Here is a 16,780-nt window from a genome sequence, read left to right as displayed (position 1 = left end):
AGGCGGGCGGATCATGAGGTCAGGAGATAGAGACCATTGTGGCTAACACGGTGAAACCCCCTGTCTACTAAAAGTACAAACAAAATTAACCGGGCATGGTGGTGGGCGCCTGCCATCCCAGCTACTCGCTACTCGGGAGGCTGAGGCAGGAGAATGGTGGGAACCCAGGAGGCGGAGCTTGCAGTGAGCCAAGATCACTCCACTACCCTCCAGCCTGGGCGACAGAGCAAGACTCTGTCTCAAAAAAAAAAAAAAAAAAAAGAAGAAGAAGAAGAAGAAGAAGAAAATTATTCCAAAGAAATAATGATTGATGTATCAAAGATTTAGCTATAAGGTCATTCACTGCATTTTTCTTTACTAATGCAGAAAAAAAAAATGGAAATAATGTAGCCAAAGAACTGATAAAAAAAAATTATGATACAGTGGGATACTGTATACCACTGAAAATATTTTCATAACCTATGTGAAGTGATAAAAAATCCAGATTTTATTAATAAAAAAGCACCAAAAATAACTGTCATATTTAGAATACTTATTTTGCTTGATAAATCAATATACAAGTATGTGTGTGTACAGTAGCCCCCTCTTATCCATGAAGGCTATGTGCTAAGACCCCCAGTGGATACCTGAAACCATGGATAGCACTGAACTATATTTTCTTCTAGGTATACATGCTGATGATAAGGTTTAATTTATAAACTAGGAATAGTAGAGATTAAAAACAATGACAAATAATAGAATAGGTCTAACAATATACTGTAATAAAAGTTATGTCAGTCTGGCCTCTTTCTCTCTAAAAATATCTTTATGGTATTCATCACAGGTAAACGAAACTGCAAAATGCAAAATCACAAAAAGAGGGGACTACTACATATACATGTATGTGTACGTGTGTGTGTGTGTGTATATATATTTATGTATAAATGGAAAAGTATAAATCAAAATATTAAGAACTAGGAAGGTATTGCTTATTTTTGTATAATTGATCCATAATTCCTTATTTTTCTGCAAGAAACACTTTATTTTTGCAACAAGTAAAAATGTATATATAATTTTAGATTCATTTAATAAAGTTTTAAAAACCTATTTACAAGAAATGCATATAAAGAAAAAATATAAAGCTTAAAAATACAAAGATGAAAAAGAGTTTAGATGTAAATAAAAACAAAAAGTAATCAAAGATAAAGCTGTCACTTTAACCAAAGTAATGTGAGTTAACAAATATTTATTTAACAATATTATACAGCCAATAAAATCAGATTTTTTCTTAATATTTTATTATATTAATGAAAATCTTACGATACACTATCAAGCAAATATGAACCCTTCCAAATATTACAATATCTCAATATTTAGTTCTTGAAAATTAACATTTTTAATGTGGAATTGGCCTTCTGTGTGTGTGTGCATGCCTGTGTGTGTGTGTACTTTTCTTGCTGTTGAACACCTACTATTTGTTAATGTCCAATTACATCACCAGCACTGGCTTTGAGAACAAAAGGATAAAGACAAATGCAATCTATGAACCTTTTAATTTGCTAACATTTCTTAAGAAAGACTAATAACCCTTAATATTCGTTTACTCAATAAACAAACTATTTATATGAATGGAAGGTCAACACAACCTGAGACTTTTTTCATGCGTTCTGCCAGATTTCAATGGCTGCTGAAGCTCAGTTGCTGTAAATCACAAACAAAAGCACACCCATATTTTAAAACACGGACTTTACAGATAAAAGAAATCACTTAACATGATATGTATTTGTCAACATCTACCTTCCTTAGCCTGGATCCATCACTGTGGTCTGGCTTTGAAAGCCTAAATTCTGGGGCAATGCTGATCATACTAACAGCATAATAGGCTCAGAACCATGATCAGATGAGGGCATCAGTAAAACTTATTCCCTACATAGAATGACAAGTGTTCTCTCTCAGAATCGGTGTGTCTACTCAGTTGTAGCCCTCCTTCTCAGTCCCTGCTGCATTTGTTCAACTTTCACATTTTAGTTTTTTCTTGTTTTCTGATCTGTGCTCCAGTTTGTTTCCCTAGAATCTTGACCCAGTTGGTCACGACCTGATATCTATATGGTGGAGGCTGCTTCCACCATCATGTACCTTTTGATGCTGGCAGAATATGGTTCCATAAAGTGCAGATTACCAACTCAATAACTATAATGCACTGTATTGGCCTGTTTCAATATGACTGCAACCTGGACATTAGAGATGTTAGGAATTCAGGTTCTGGAGTCAAACTACTGATATCTAATCCTATCTTAGCTGCTTACAAATTACATAGAAAAATGAGTCATTTAACTTCTCTAAGCCTGTGTCTCCATCTGAGAGCATATCTCTCTGGGGTTATTTTGAAAATTAAATGAGATTGCATAAAATGATCCTGACATATGACCAGTCCTTGCTAAGTGGATCTAGGAGTAGTATATTGGAGGACAGCAAAGAATATAAGGCTTTCGAGGTAATGAAGAATGAAGAGAGACTCCATCTCACAGTAGATGATTGAATAGAAAGGATTGGGTATAGAGGTGCAAGTCTGAAACTAAGTGCTATGATGATTCAAGGATAAATCTTGGTCATATAAAAAGCTATAAGCCAAATAAGAAGAGATTGAATTAGTAATAAAAATTCTGCCATCAAACAAAAGTCTCGGACTGGATAGTTTCACTATGAATTCTATCAAACATTTAAAGAATACCTAATACAAATTCTTCAAAAAATTGAAGAATGAAAATTTTCAGACTCATTTTATGAGGCCAGCAGTACCCCAATATGAAAATCAAAGAAAGTACGAAAAAAGGAAACTACAGGCTAATATCCCTAATTAACATAAATGCAAAAACGCTCAGCAAAATAATATCAAACTGAATTAAACAGCATGACCAAGTGGAATTCACCCCAGGGATGCCAGTATGGTAGAACATACATAAGTCAATAAATGTGATATGTCACATTAACAGAATGAAGTACAAAACATACGATCACTTCAATAGGTGCAGAAAAAATATTTTGAAAATCCAACTTCCTTTTATGTAAACAAACAAATTAGGTATAGAAGGAATGTACCTCAACAAAATAAAGGTCACATATGACAAAACCCCAGCAAACATCATACTTACTGGAAAAAAGTTGAAAGCATTTTCTTTAAGATCTATAACAAGAGAAGGATGCTTATATCTACCACTTCTAGTTAACATAGTACTAGAGGCCTAGCCAAGCAATTAGGCAAGAAAAGGAAATTAAAAGTATGCAAATTGTAAAGGAAGAACTTAAATTGTCCCTATTTGCAGGTGACTTGATCTTACATATCAAAAATCCTGAAGACTCCACCCCAAAACTATTAGAACTAGAAAAACAATTCAGACAAGTAGCAGAATACAAAATCTATGTACAAAAATTAGCAGCACTTTTGTACACTAACAGTGAACTACCCAAAAAAGAAATCAATTGTATTTACAATAACTACTAAAAAATAAAATGCTCATTAATACATTTAACTAAGAGGTGAGAGATCTGTACACTGAAACCATAAAATATTGATGAAAGAACTTTAAAAAGACACAAATAAATGGAAAGATACCCTGTGTTCTTGGATTGGAAGAATTAACATTGTTAAATTGCTCATAGTACCCAAACCGATCTATAGATTCAATTGAATCTCTATCAAAATTTTGATGTAATTCTACACAGAAATAAAATAATAATCCCAAAATTCATATGACACCACAAAGACCCCCAGTAGCCAAAATAATCTGCAACAAAAAGAACAAAGCTGAAGGCATCATACTATATGACTTTAAAATATGCTGCAAAGCTGTAGTAACCAAAATGGCATGTTACTGGCACAAAATCACACACACAGACCGATGAAGCAGAATGGAGAGCCCAGAAATAAATTCACACACTTACAGCCAACTAATTTTAGACAAAGGTGCCAAGATTATACAATAAAGGACAATTCTTCATGGTATTGGGTAAACTAGATGCCCACATGAAGAAGAATGAAATTAGACCTTTCTCTCTCATCATAAACAAAAATCAACTCAAAATGAATTAATGATTTAAATGTAAAACCATAAATTATAAAACTACTAGAAGAAAAGATAGAGGAAAAGTTCTATAACACTGGTCTGGGCAATAATGTTTTGGATATTACCCCAAAAGCACAGGCAACAAAAACAGTAGCCATAGCCATGGCTATTATCAAAAATAAGAAAGATAACAAGTGTTGGCCAGAAGATGGAGAAGAGAGAACCCTGTTTCCTGTTGTTGTGGATGTAAATTAGTACAGTCTTTACTGAGAAAAGTATGGAGATCCCTCAAAAAATATGAAGATACAGGAGCCCCCACTTCTCCATAGTTAAACTTTCTGTGGTTTCAGTAGCTAGTGGTCAAGTACAGTCAAAATTGTAAATAAAACATTCCAGAAAAAAACGATTCATAAGTTTTAAATCACATGCTGTGTATACACATATACACAGTGTATATGTTATTTGCCTATTACTCACTTAGTAGTCACCTAGTAGCCATCTAAGTTATCAGATCAAAAAAGCATAGTATTTTTTAGGGTTTGGTGCTATTTATGCTTTCAGACATTCGCTGGGGGCCTTGGAACATGTCCTGCAGATAAGGGAGGACTACTGTAGAACTACCATACGAACCAGCAATTGTTTAATTATTTAAGTATTTAAAAAATTAAAGATCCCAAAGAGGTATCTACATTTCCATGTTTATTGCAACATTATACACAATAGTCAAGGTATTGAATCAACCTAAGCAAATGTCCATCAGTGGATAAATAGGTGAAGAAAAAAATGTATTATACACAATGATATACTAGTCAGTCATAAAAAAGAAGGAAGTCCTGTCATTTGTGATGACATAGATAAGCCAGAAGGACTTTATGTTAAGTGAAATAAGTCAGGCACAAAAAAACAAATACTACATAAATTTCAGTCATATGTAGAATAGAAAAAAGTTGACGTCATGGAAGAAGAGAGCAGAATGGTGACTATCAAGGGCTGTGGTGGTTTGGGGATGGGATTGGGAAGATGTTAAAGGACACAAAATTTCAGTGAGATAGAAGAAGTGTGTTCAAGAGATCATTATACAACATGGCAACTATATTTAATAATATACTGTATTATTAAAAAATGCTAGGAGAGTAGATGTAAAGTATTCTCACCACCAAAATGATTACTATATAAGGTAATGCACATGTTAATGAGTTAGAATCAATCATTTCACAAATATGTATATACTTCAAAACATGATGTTCTACATGGTAAGTTTATACAATTTTATCTATTAATTTAATTGTTTAAAGAGAGAGGGGAAGCTAGAAGCCTAGATAATTAGACATACAGGGAAAAAGCAAGACTACCCTAATCTTAATGTAAATTTACCTGAAACATTAAACTAGCTCTTAAATTTTGCACAGTGTGGAAGATAATTTTTTCTAGGGCACTAGACGGGGAAAAGAATACAGATGTTGGTAAAAACACCAATGTTTTGGGGGGTTGCAGGCTTGTCATATGGAAAATCAAAGGGTCATTATAACCACCTTTTCTCTTGAGCCATATAAATCTATACTAAGGCCTGCCGATCCACCAATCCCCCTAAAGTGCAGCTATAGTCATCAGCCAATTTGTCTCTCAAAGCCCTGAATGGATTACAGAATTACATACAACCTTTTCAGCACAACATCATATGACCCAACTTTCCTTTGCAGCCTAAATCTCAGTATAGTCCTATGTGTACCTAGTGTTCCAATGAAATGGATTCTGAAACACGTTGTGTATTTTCCTGCCTCCAATATTTTGCTCTCACAATGTTTTTTCCTCTGGGAATCCTTCCCACCTTATAGACTTGTTGCAACTGGCTCCTTCAAGGCTCATCTCAAATGCAATTTCATTGTATGGTGCTACAATACCAATTCAGTGGAATTTGTAGGTCCAGAAACCAAGGGATAAAGTAGAAGTTGTCCCACTTACTACTGTTGCCAGCGACACTTGGGAAATTCGTGCATATCACCCTCATACCTTTAGACTTAGTAGGTTTAGAGGTCTCAGTTCCAAGATAGTAACACTTCCACCAGGTGGAATAATAAAATTCCCATCAAACCTGTTAAAATTTCATTTTATTGAGGTGTAATTTACATACTGTAAAATTTACCCTTTTATTGTATAATTTGACTAGCTTTATCAAGTATATTAATTGAATAACCACCAAATCAATATATAGAACAATTCCATCACCCCAAAATATTGCCTTATGCTCCTCTGAGGTCAAGTCCTACTCTATTCTCAATGTCTAGCAACCAGTGATATATTTTCTGTCCCATGATTTTGTCTTTTCCAGAATGGAATCATGAAACATGTAACCCTCTGAGTCTGATTTCTTTCATTTCCCATACTGCATGTTGTTAAATATATCAGTAGTTAATTGCTTTTTATGCTAAGTAGTATTCCATTGTTTGAAAGTACTAATTTGTTACCAATTGAGCAGTTGAAACACATTTTCATAGTTTACATTTTGGGGCTATTATGAATAGAGATGCTGTAAATATTCATTTACAAGTGCTTCTGTACTTATATGTGAACATAAGTTTTAATTTGTTTTCAGTGAATAGGAGAGAGACTGGTGGGTCATATGGTAAGTGTAAGCTTACTTTTACAAGAAATTTCCCAACTATGTTTGAAAGTGGCTCTTCCATCTGCATTCACATTAGCAATATTTGAGACTTCCGGCTATTCTAAATCCTGGCCAGTCCCTGGTAGGCACAGTGGTTTTTTGGTGATGTTTATTTGTTTGTTTTAGACATTTGTTGACTTAGTAGTATCCCCTTGTGGTTTCAATTTGCTTTTCTTTAATGACTAATGATGTTGAGCATCTTTTCATGTACTTATTTTCCATCTGTGTATCTCCTTTGGCAAAGTGTCTCTTTAAATATCTTTCTTTTTATTCAGTTATTTTGTTTTCTTATTTCATTTTGAAAGTTATTTATATATTCTAGAAAAAAATTCTGTAACACATATGTGTTTTGCAAATATTTTCTTTCCACCTTTTAATTTTCTTAATAATGTCTTTCAAGAAGCAGAAGATTCCAAATTTGATAGTCCAATTTATAATTTTTATGAGTCTTGCTTTTAGTATCAGAACTAAGGAAATCTTCACATAATCAAAAGTCACGAAGACTTTTCCCATGGTTTCCTCTGGAAGTTTTATGGTTTAGATTTTCTATTTAGGTCTATGATGTATGTTGAATTAATGTTTGTATATTATGTGAGGTGTAGGTTGAAGTTCATTATTGTGCAAATGGATATCCAATTTTTCCAGTATCTTTTGTTAAAAAGACTACCTTTCTGCAATGAATTATTTTTGCACCGTTGTCAATATCACATGGCCATCCATGTGTCAGCCTATGTCTGAAGTTCCCAATATTTTCTAGCCATTTATATACCTGTCCTTTTCCTAGACCACACTCACTGAATTACTCTAGTTAATACAAAGTCTTAAATCATACAGTGTGAATTTTCTAACCTTGGTCATTTAGAAAATATTATTGTGGCTATTTTAGTTCCTTTGACTTTTCAGATTTTAAAATCAATGTACCAATTTCTATTAAAATAACTTTGATATTAATTGAAATTGCATTGAATCTATTTTCATTTTTAAAGTAGAGATGGTGCAATTTATAAAGTTCGGAGAAAGTTCTGTTATATATTAGCCTATGAGTGTTGCTAGTCAGCTTCATCCCTGGGATGCAAGGCTGGTTCAACATACATAAATCAATAAATGTAATCCATCACATAAACAGAACCAATGACAAAAACCACATGATTATCACAATAGATGCAGAAAAGGACTTTGACAAAACTCAATACCCCTTCATGCTAAAAACTCTCAATAAAGTAGGTATTGATGGAACATGTCTCAAAATAATAAGAGCTATTTATGACAAACCCACAGCCAATATCATACTGAATGGGCAAAAACTGGAAGTATTCCCTTTGAAAACCAGTGAAAGACAAGGATGCCCTCTCTCACCACTCCTATGCAACATAGTATTGGAAGTTCTGGCCAGGGCAACCAGGCAAGAGAAAGAAATAAAGAGTATTCAAATAGAAAGAGAGGAAGTCAAATTGTCTCTGTTTGCAGATGACATGATTGTATATTTAAAAAACCCCACTGTCTCATCTCAAAATCTCCTTAAGCTGATAAGCAACTTCAGCAAAGTCTCAGGATACAAAATGAATGTGCAAAATTCACAAGCATTCCTATACACCAAAACCAGACAAACAGAGAGCCAATCATGAGTGAACTCCCATTCACAATTACTACAAAGAGAATGAAATACCTAAGAATACAACTTACAAGGGATGTGAAGGACCTCTTCAAGGGGAACTACAAAGGATTATAAATCATTCTACTATAAGGACACATGCACACAGCTCAAGGAATAAAGAAAGGACACAAACAAATGAAAAAACATTCCATGCTCATAGATAGGAAGAATCAATATTGTGAAAATGGCCATACTGCCCAAAGTAATTTGTAGTGAATGCTATCCCCAACAAGCTACCATTGATTTTCTTCACAGAATTGGAAAAAAACTACTTTAAATTTCATATGGAACCGAAAATGAACCCAAATAGCCAAGACAATCCTAAGTAAAAAGAACAAAGCTGGAGGCATCACACTACCTGACTTCAAACTATACAAGGCTACAGTAACAAAAACAGCATGGTACTGGTACCTAAACAGATATATAGACCAATGGAACAGAACAGAGGCCTCAGAAATAATGCCACACATCTACAGCCATCTGATCTTTGACAAATCTGACAAAAACAAGCAGTAGAGAAAGTATTTCCTATTTAATAAATGGTGTTGGGAAAACTGGCTAGCCATATGCAGAAAACTGAAACTGGAGCCCTTTCTTACACCTTATGCAAAAATTAACTCAAGATGGCTTAAAGACTTAAACATAAGACCTAAAACCACAATAAAACCCTAGAAGAAAGCTTAGGCAATACCATTTAGGACATAGGCATGGGCACAGACTTCATCACCAAAACACCAAAAGCAATGACAACAAAAGCCAAAATTGACAAATGGGATATAATTAAACTAAAGAACTTCTGCACAGCAAAAGAAATGATCATCAGAGTGAATAGGCAACATACAGAATGGGAGAATATTTTTGCAATCTATCCATCTGACAAATGGCTAATATCCAGAATCTACAAAGAACTTAAACAGATTTACAAGAAAAGAACAAATAAACTCATCAAAAAGTGGGCAAAGAATATGAACAGACACTTCTCAAAAGAAGACATTTATGCAGCCAACAAATATATGAAAAAAAAAAAAACTCATCATCACTGGTCATCAGAGAAAGCAAATCAAAACCACAATGAGATACCATCCCACTCCAGTTAGAATGGCGATCATTAAGAAGTCAGGAAACAACAGATGCTGGAGAGGGTGTGGAGAAATAGGAACGCTTTTATACTGTTGGTTGGAGTGTAAATTAGTTCAACCATTGTGGAAGACAGTGTGGTGATTCCTCAAGGATCTAGAACCAGAAATACCATATCACCCAGCAATCCCATTACTGGCTATATACCCAAAGGATTATAAATCATTCTACTATAAGACACATGCACACGTATGTTTATTGTGGCACTGTTCACAATAGCAAACACTTGGAACCAACACAAATGCCCATCAATGATAGACTGGATAAAGAAAATGTGGCACATATACACCATCGAACACTATGCAGCCATAAAAAAAGGATGAGTTCATGTCTTTTGCAGGGACATGGATGAAGCTGGGAACTATCATTCTCAGCAAACTAACACAGGAACAGAAAACAAAACACTACATGTTCTCACTCATAAGTGGGAGTTGAACAATGAGAACACATGGCCACAGGGAGGGGAATATCACATACTGGGGCCTGCCAGGGTTTGGGGGCTAGGAGAGGGATAGTATTAGGAGAAATACCTAATGTAGATGATGGGTTGATGGGTGCAGCAAACCACCATGGCACATGTATACCTATGTAACAAACCTGCACATTCTGCACGTGTATCCCATAACTTAAAGTATAATAAAAAAAAGTTTTAAAAAAAGAAAAATAGCTTTTAAAAAAGGTATAGAGTATATGAGGAAAGAGTCTTGTCATGTTGAGACCAATTAAGGGTGACAATATAAATTTATCTTTTCAGTAGAAATACAAATATGAAGACAGACTATTATGACATTATTGATTAGAATACTATGATGATAGGCTGCCACATTAAGCCCAAAGGCCTAATAACTGACCATGAGAGATATAATAAAAATTGAGTCAGTTCAGAGAGGTCTACCATATCAGCCCTCTAGTCCTGCAACAAGCCTGCTCCCTGCCAGTTAACAAAACAAATCCTGTTTTGCTAGAATAAATATTTACTTCATGATACCTGATAATATGCAAGTAGTAACAAATATTCAAACTTCTCCTGAGAGGGGGTTTACGAGATGGTGTTATACTCTGTAGCCAGCATGTGTCTCCCATTAGACAACTGAGTGTGTGTGATCTTAGGAAAATCACTTCGCACCTCTTGGCTTCATTTACTTATTTTAAATATTTAGATTTTGAACTAGGTATCCCTTAGGTTTATTTTGGCTCTAAAAGACTATGATTCTATGATACACGGCTCCAGGAAAGACTACTTAGAAGACAGACTTGACACTCAACATAAAAAGATATAAAAAGGGTTAGTGAAAGAAAAACTGTTTATATCATATATCCATACACAAGTTAAAATTTTTAATCTGTATTTTGAACTGGAAGAAATGCTAGAAAGACTGTCCTCAAATGCCTTCATCTTAATGATGAGTAGCTGATCTGAAGTTAGACCATCCTTGGAGCATTTAGAAAGTTGAATGTCTCATCTACTTAAACATTTGTTGTGGTGTTTTTGGTTTTTTTTCCCCCTTTAGCTGGGCAATAAAGAATTAATTGTATAAAACATTCCTGAATCATCTTTCCAAGATACATTAATTTATCTTCTCTAATCCTTAAAAATTCCTTTCAGTAATAAGATTCGGGAAATTATTCTACTGTTCTAACCAAAAAGGGAAAAGAAAGTTTAAGGAAGAAGTCATTTCCTTACTAATAAAAACAGATTTCCTTTCATGTACTTCAGTTTATTTTTGGCTCTCAAGAGACCACTGACACAATTAGCTATCCAGACTCCTGGACCAGAGATTTCTCAGAAAGAAGCCATTACAACTTACAGGAAGTACAGGAGGGCTTTTATCTGCTTTATATAGGTTTATATACTATACACCTGCATATGATTTATTTGGACAAAAGGGTCCTTACTGCTTTAGCAAGTCAGGAAAACATCTATCTAGACCTCAAAGGCTTGACAAGACATTTAGTATACTTTCTTTAAAGGAGGAATCCTAATGAGATTAGTGCAGTCCCCTAAAGCTTTCTTGGAAATAGTGAGGGTATTTATTTGTCCTCTGGTAAAGTCTTGCATGGGGATTTACCTATTGCTAGGCACATTATTTTATAACAGCTTATTTCCTTTTTAATGTTTAATTTATGGCACTAGAGTTTTTTAAACTTATGTCAGGTAGATTGTATTACTTCTGAATTTTATTTTACAGTAGTAACGCATGTATTCCAATATAGTCGTTGTGTAGTAAGGTTGAGAAGTGCCAATTAAAATAAATACCATTACAGGGGTCATATGTGGTTGGCATGCATTTAACCACAGGCAGTCTGTTCTGTGACACCATCAACACCTCAAACTCATACAAAGGATTAAGATCTATAACATGAAAAGTTGACAAGCCCTTATCTAGCAGAGAGTACTCTCTATCGGAGAACTTTTCAGAGTATTTTTATGAGATTCAGTGCTTACTCGGGAAATACTAATGATCACCATCATTTACCAAGAGAGAATTCTCTTTCAGTCAGGGAAGCGGGCATTAATATAGCCGTATACCCTTCAATAGTACTCTCTGTGTCAAAATGTTAAAAAAAAAAAATAGATACCCTAAGTATTATCTAGACATTAGAGACTTTAGCAATTAAATTTAGAAATAAATGACAACTCTTAGTGAAGACCTGGCTTCTCTTTTATCTATTCCATTTTATTTTCAGCAATGGACAAGCTGGCTGGTTTTAGCTAGCCATATCCTTCACCCACTTTGAGTTCTGATTTAGCGCTATAACATCACCATGCATGAAACTAGTTACAAATCTTAGCCAGTGAATTCAAACTAGACTTGATTATTTTTAGACTAATTTTAAAATGGCATTTTAACATAAAATACTAAAACTTCACATATTTATATTAATTTGAGTTCCTTATTTTGTGCCAAGAACCCCAGCCAAGAAATCAACAGGAAAGCAAATCAAATATTTCTTAGCTACACTGCATTCCAAAATTACCTACACCATGCCAAATCCTATTGCCCATTCTTACCTATCATATCCCTCAAGGGAAGCACTTCAGCTAACATGATCATTTGTTTTAACTTTGCTTCCAAATTGAAAAGGCATTTACTTCTCCCTCTAAAATATCCATTGCTAAAGAACCTGATTCTTTGTTTATAGCTGGCTATTTATCTATAAATAACCATGAAAAATAAAAAGACAGAAAATTCTAGAATCAAAGGGTTCTACTTGACATGAAACAGTTTTCAGCAAGTACATAATTTAAGCCTCTTTATTTAACGAGTTACCTGCATGCTATTTAGAAGTGGAAGTCACTTTTTCAAAAAGCACCTTTCATACTAATTATTTTTACTAGAGATGTATTGGTACAGCAAATACAGTTCTACAGTTAGATTGCCAATACTAAAAATGTCCTCTCCACCAACCATCTCCCTATTTCTGTTTCCCAAGCATCTCATTTTGACTTTGGGCTTAGGACTGGGTTCTAGAACCACCAGGACAAACTGGAGCTGATTAGGCAGCCATGGTTCACTTCCCATGGCTATCATAGCAGATGGGCTTTACAAACACCCACGACACTCAAACATCTATGACACAAAAGTAAGCCAGACACTTTTTACAGACATTCATGAAAGTCAGAAAATCCAAATATTATTTCCCCTTTAATACATTATCTTGAGGAAACCCCTCCTCAGGAGCCAAGCAGAATAGTCCTGTCAAGACCCATTTATACGAAAAGGCTGCTGGGGTGGTTTCATTTTCATGCAAGTCTATATACAACACATGTAATTATATTATGTCAGGCTGCATGCATAAAATCCTAGTTTCCTGTAGTTTTACTCAGTATATATTCTCATTGACTGTAATTACATGGCCTTTTTAAACAGTCTAAGGCACACACTTATGTTAGCATCCTTTTTTGAAACTCTGTACAGTGTTTTAATGAGCCATGGATCTGAAGTCAATGTCGTTTCCTAGCACAGCCATCATAGGCCTATCATCACACAGTGAAGAGAAGCATCCTGTTCAGAGCAAGTGATTCCACTTAACCTAGACAAGCTAGGACCTAAGGTCTTAAATAGAGAAGAACCCACTGAACCAAACTAGACTTCACAAAATTCTAAATACAATTCAGTAGTGAAGTACAAGGCAGAAAAGGTCAGGTGTTTAGAGCTTAAAATCAAAGAATGAATTTAAAAGTGGCATTAATTTTGGCATTAAAGAAAACATCTGGATAACTGGAGATGGAGAGAGAGAGAGAGCGTGAGAGAACAGGAAGGGAGAGTGAGAGAAGAAGGGAAGGAAGAAAGAAAGAAAGAAAACGAAAAATCAAAAGGGTTTTCAAGGTAGTGGATGCCTGCAAACGCCAAAGAAATGAAGGTTGCTAATGATGAGAGAGAAAAAATAACAATAATAGGAATGTTAATAGTAGAAGAATAAGGCAGGTAACTTATCCTAATGTTGTAATAATCTGCCTTGAAATTTCTTAATATTCAACATAACAAATTGTATTGTATGGCATCTTAATGCTCCATGTGCATTCAATCTTAATAAATGTGGCTGGCAGATACTGCTGTCTATGCTTTACAATATTTCATTACATATACTTATCTAAAATCCATGCAGAAACAACTCAAAAGTTCAGTCATAAAGTGCAATTTTTTCCTGTTCAACGTGCAAATTTAATCTTAATGTACACCTTTGGGATGTTTGTATCCTTCGTTGTTCTGGTGCTCTGTGAGTTCCAGCCTGATCCTTGAAGCAATATCTGTAGGAAAATTATTTCATCTGCTTCTGAAATTTGAAAACAAATGTTCTAATGATGTGGGGAAATGATTTTACAAGAAGTTAATTTATTCTATCAATTTCCACAATTTCTCTAGGTTTTTTGGACACTTCCCCCCGCCCCGGAGAGATTATTTAATGTAATTACTTGGCAAGAATCTTAATCTCTCTTTCTCTCTGTCTCTTTCTCTCTCCTCCCTTTTAGTTATAAAACAATACCTACTCAATCTAACCTTGAACACGGATTATAAAAGAAATGACATTTCTTTAAAAATCTAAAGTGTTACATCTTTTTTGAAGACTATGTCATTCATATCAATCAAAAAAAACTCTGAAAAAGAAGGGATATTTCTATAATATATTGCAAATACAACAATATCCTTAAAAGTAATTAAATTATGTCACTGGTAATATAATTATTATAGTGTGTTTTTTATTAAAATAGCATTACTAATTCACCAATAACATTTTATACCTAAAACAGTGTCACTTTCATGCAAAGACTATAACAACTATATCTTTGAGTGAAAGGTTTTCTCTATCGCGTAAGAGCAGAAAATATTCTCTCAGAATATTCATGTGTGAAGTTAAAAATGTCCTCCATCCAGAAACTCCAATCATGGGACTCTGAGAGAAAGGCAATGAATTGATATTTGGGATTTTATCCTCAAAAAGAAGAGTATTCTGTTTTGGAAATTTGATGTTATAAAAAACAATTAAAATACCTTTGGCATCTATAAGATATCAATTAGTAGGTATAAAAATGGTACTTTAGCTTTTGGAACAGCAAAGGAGAGTATATTGCACAGTAAATGCATTGTGACAATTATATATTATGCATATGCATACACTCATATATATTGCTGAATGGAGAGTCTCAAAAAGATGTGTCTCTTAGTATTTGAGATAGATGATTTCCTAGATAAGCAAAGGTTAGCTCAGCCGAAGCTTGTCTTATTCATTTTTTGCTTCTTTAGTCATATTGCCCATGAACTCCTAAGTCTCCTTTAAAACAGTACATGCATATTAGATGTACAAGCAACCCCCTGTAATTAAATGTTGTCACCCTGAAATAAAAGGATATCTTTTCTCAGTGTGCTTTGTTTGTATTTCTTTGGCAGAAGAGGAGGAATACCAGTTGTTTTATAAAAGCTTATGTAAGGTATTCAGAGCACAAAACAGGACTTCTTGTAATAGTGGAACAAAACAAACTACTAGAGAGAGTGAAAGGACTTTCCCCATCAGGCAATGGGGGGACATTGGTGTACAAAATGATCATGGTCATTTAAACAGAACACCAGACAGGTTTCCATGTGGAAGGAAACAGATGCAGCACAGAGTATCTGGCTTTGGTGGCTTCCAAGGGCCATCAGAGAAACATGCCGTAGAAGAGAAAAATGCTATCTACCACTTGGAAGCTAGCAGGACTAGTTTCATTCCCAAGAGTTGGTAGTCATGGAGTTGTCTCCCATGTAACCTATTAAGTTTCTCACAAAGGTTTCTTAAGTTTCTTAATAGGTTTCATGGAAGATAACCCCATGACTACCAACTCTTGGAAATGAAGCCAGACAATGCCTTTCTGTCCAGTTATTGTGAACCTATATTTTACTCTCTAGGCTGGAAAGACCTGAGGATATATGAATCACATGTGTAAACAAGTCAGTAAATCTTCATATAATCTATTAAATACTGCTAACGGTATAAGTATAAGGTGATTTATAAAAAAGGAAGACCAAAACTACTATGTGCTTGGGAAAGGGAGAGAAATTTTGGAAACTTCACAGAATAATTGGTGTTTGAGTTGAATCAGGAAAACTGAGTATATAGTTATCAGACAGTGACAGGAATTTTGGATATTTCAGGCAAACATACAAAGGCAAAGGAGAACATGGTGTGTTCCAGGACTAGCTGTTATTTGGGGAGACTAAAGCATAGTGGATATATGGAGGTGAAAGAGACAAGAAATAAGTTTGGAAAGCTATAACTTGGATTTGTTCATTTGTTCATTGCAAAACTCCTCTAATTTGTATGCAATAATAAAACTTTGTTTGGAATTTTTGTGGTCATCATGTTTGCAAGCGGGAGAGTTGCTACCAGCCAACAAGGTTGCCCAGTATATGGATTTGCCAAGATTTTTTAGTGAGTTTTATGAAACAATACAAAATGAGACATCCTTAGAATGCAGTATGGGCCTTACTGAAGAGCGCTCCCAAAAGGGATTGCATGGGAATAATCCCTTTGTGGAGACTCAACATAGGAAAGTCAAACAGGCTCATAGAATTTGTTCAAGAGCACATGTTTGGTTATTTGCAGGACTGTGAATATGAGAATATTCTCAGACTGGAGATCAGTCTAAGTCAATGATATGAATGAAGGCTTCTATAAAGATTTCTCCTCTCTCCCCCACACCCACTCCCTCCTACTTAGCCAAAAGGACTCCACTATCAATAATTCCCAAATAGCTCAACAGCCATAAAACGGAGAAAGGTCTGAGAATTTAGGAGGGTGATAGAA

General features: G+C 34.7%; 1 protein-coding gene across 4 annotated transcripts in view; it reads right to left on the bottom strand.

The window, feature by feature from the left end:
- Nucleotides 1-16,780, bottom strand: part of LOC105493295 (inositol polyphosphate-4-phosphatase type II B) — an 822,839-nt gene that overhangs the window by 636,318 nt on the left and 169,741 nt on the right. The window contains exon 1 of one of the 4 annotated variants that reach the window (XM_071092994.1): nucleotides 14,181-14,202. The exons of the other annotated variants lie outside the window; for them this stretch is intronic. The gene's annotated coding sequence lies outside the window, so the exon portion shown is untranslated. Of the gene's footprint in view, nucleotides 1-14,180; nucleotides 14,203-16,780 lie in introns of those variants that run through there. 4 annotated transcript variants of the gene reach the window in all.

This window comes from Macaca nemestrina, chromosome 3 (genome assembly GCF_043159975.1).
Source record: "Macaca nemestrina isolate mMacNem1 chromosome 3, mMacNem.hap1, whole genome shotgun sequence".
NCBI classification, from domain to species: Eukaryota; Metazoa; Chordata; class Mammalia; order Primates; family Cercopithecidae; genus Macaca; species Macaca nemestrina.
The sequence above is the reverse complement of the archived record's forward strand: the minus strand, read 5'-3'. Positions and strand labels throughout refer to the sequence as shown.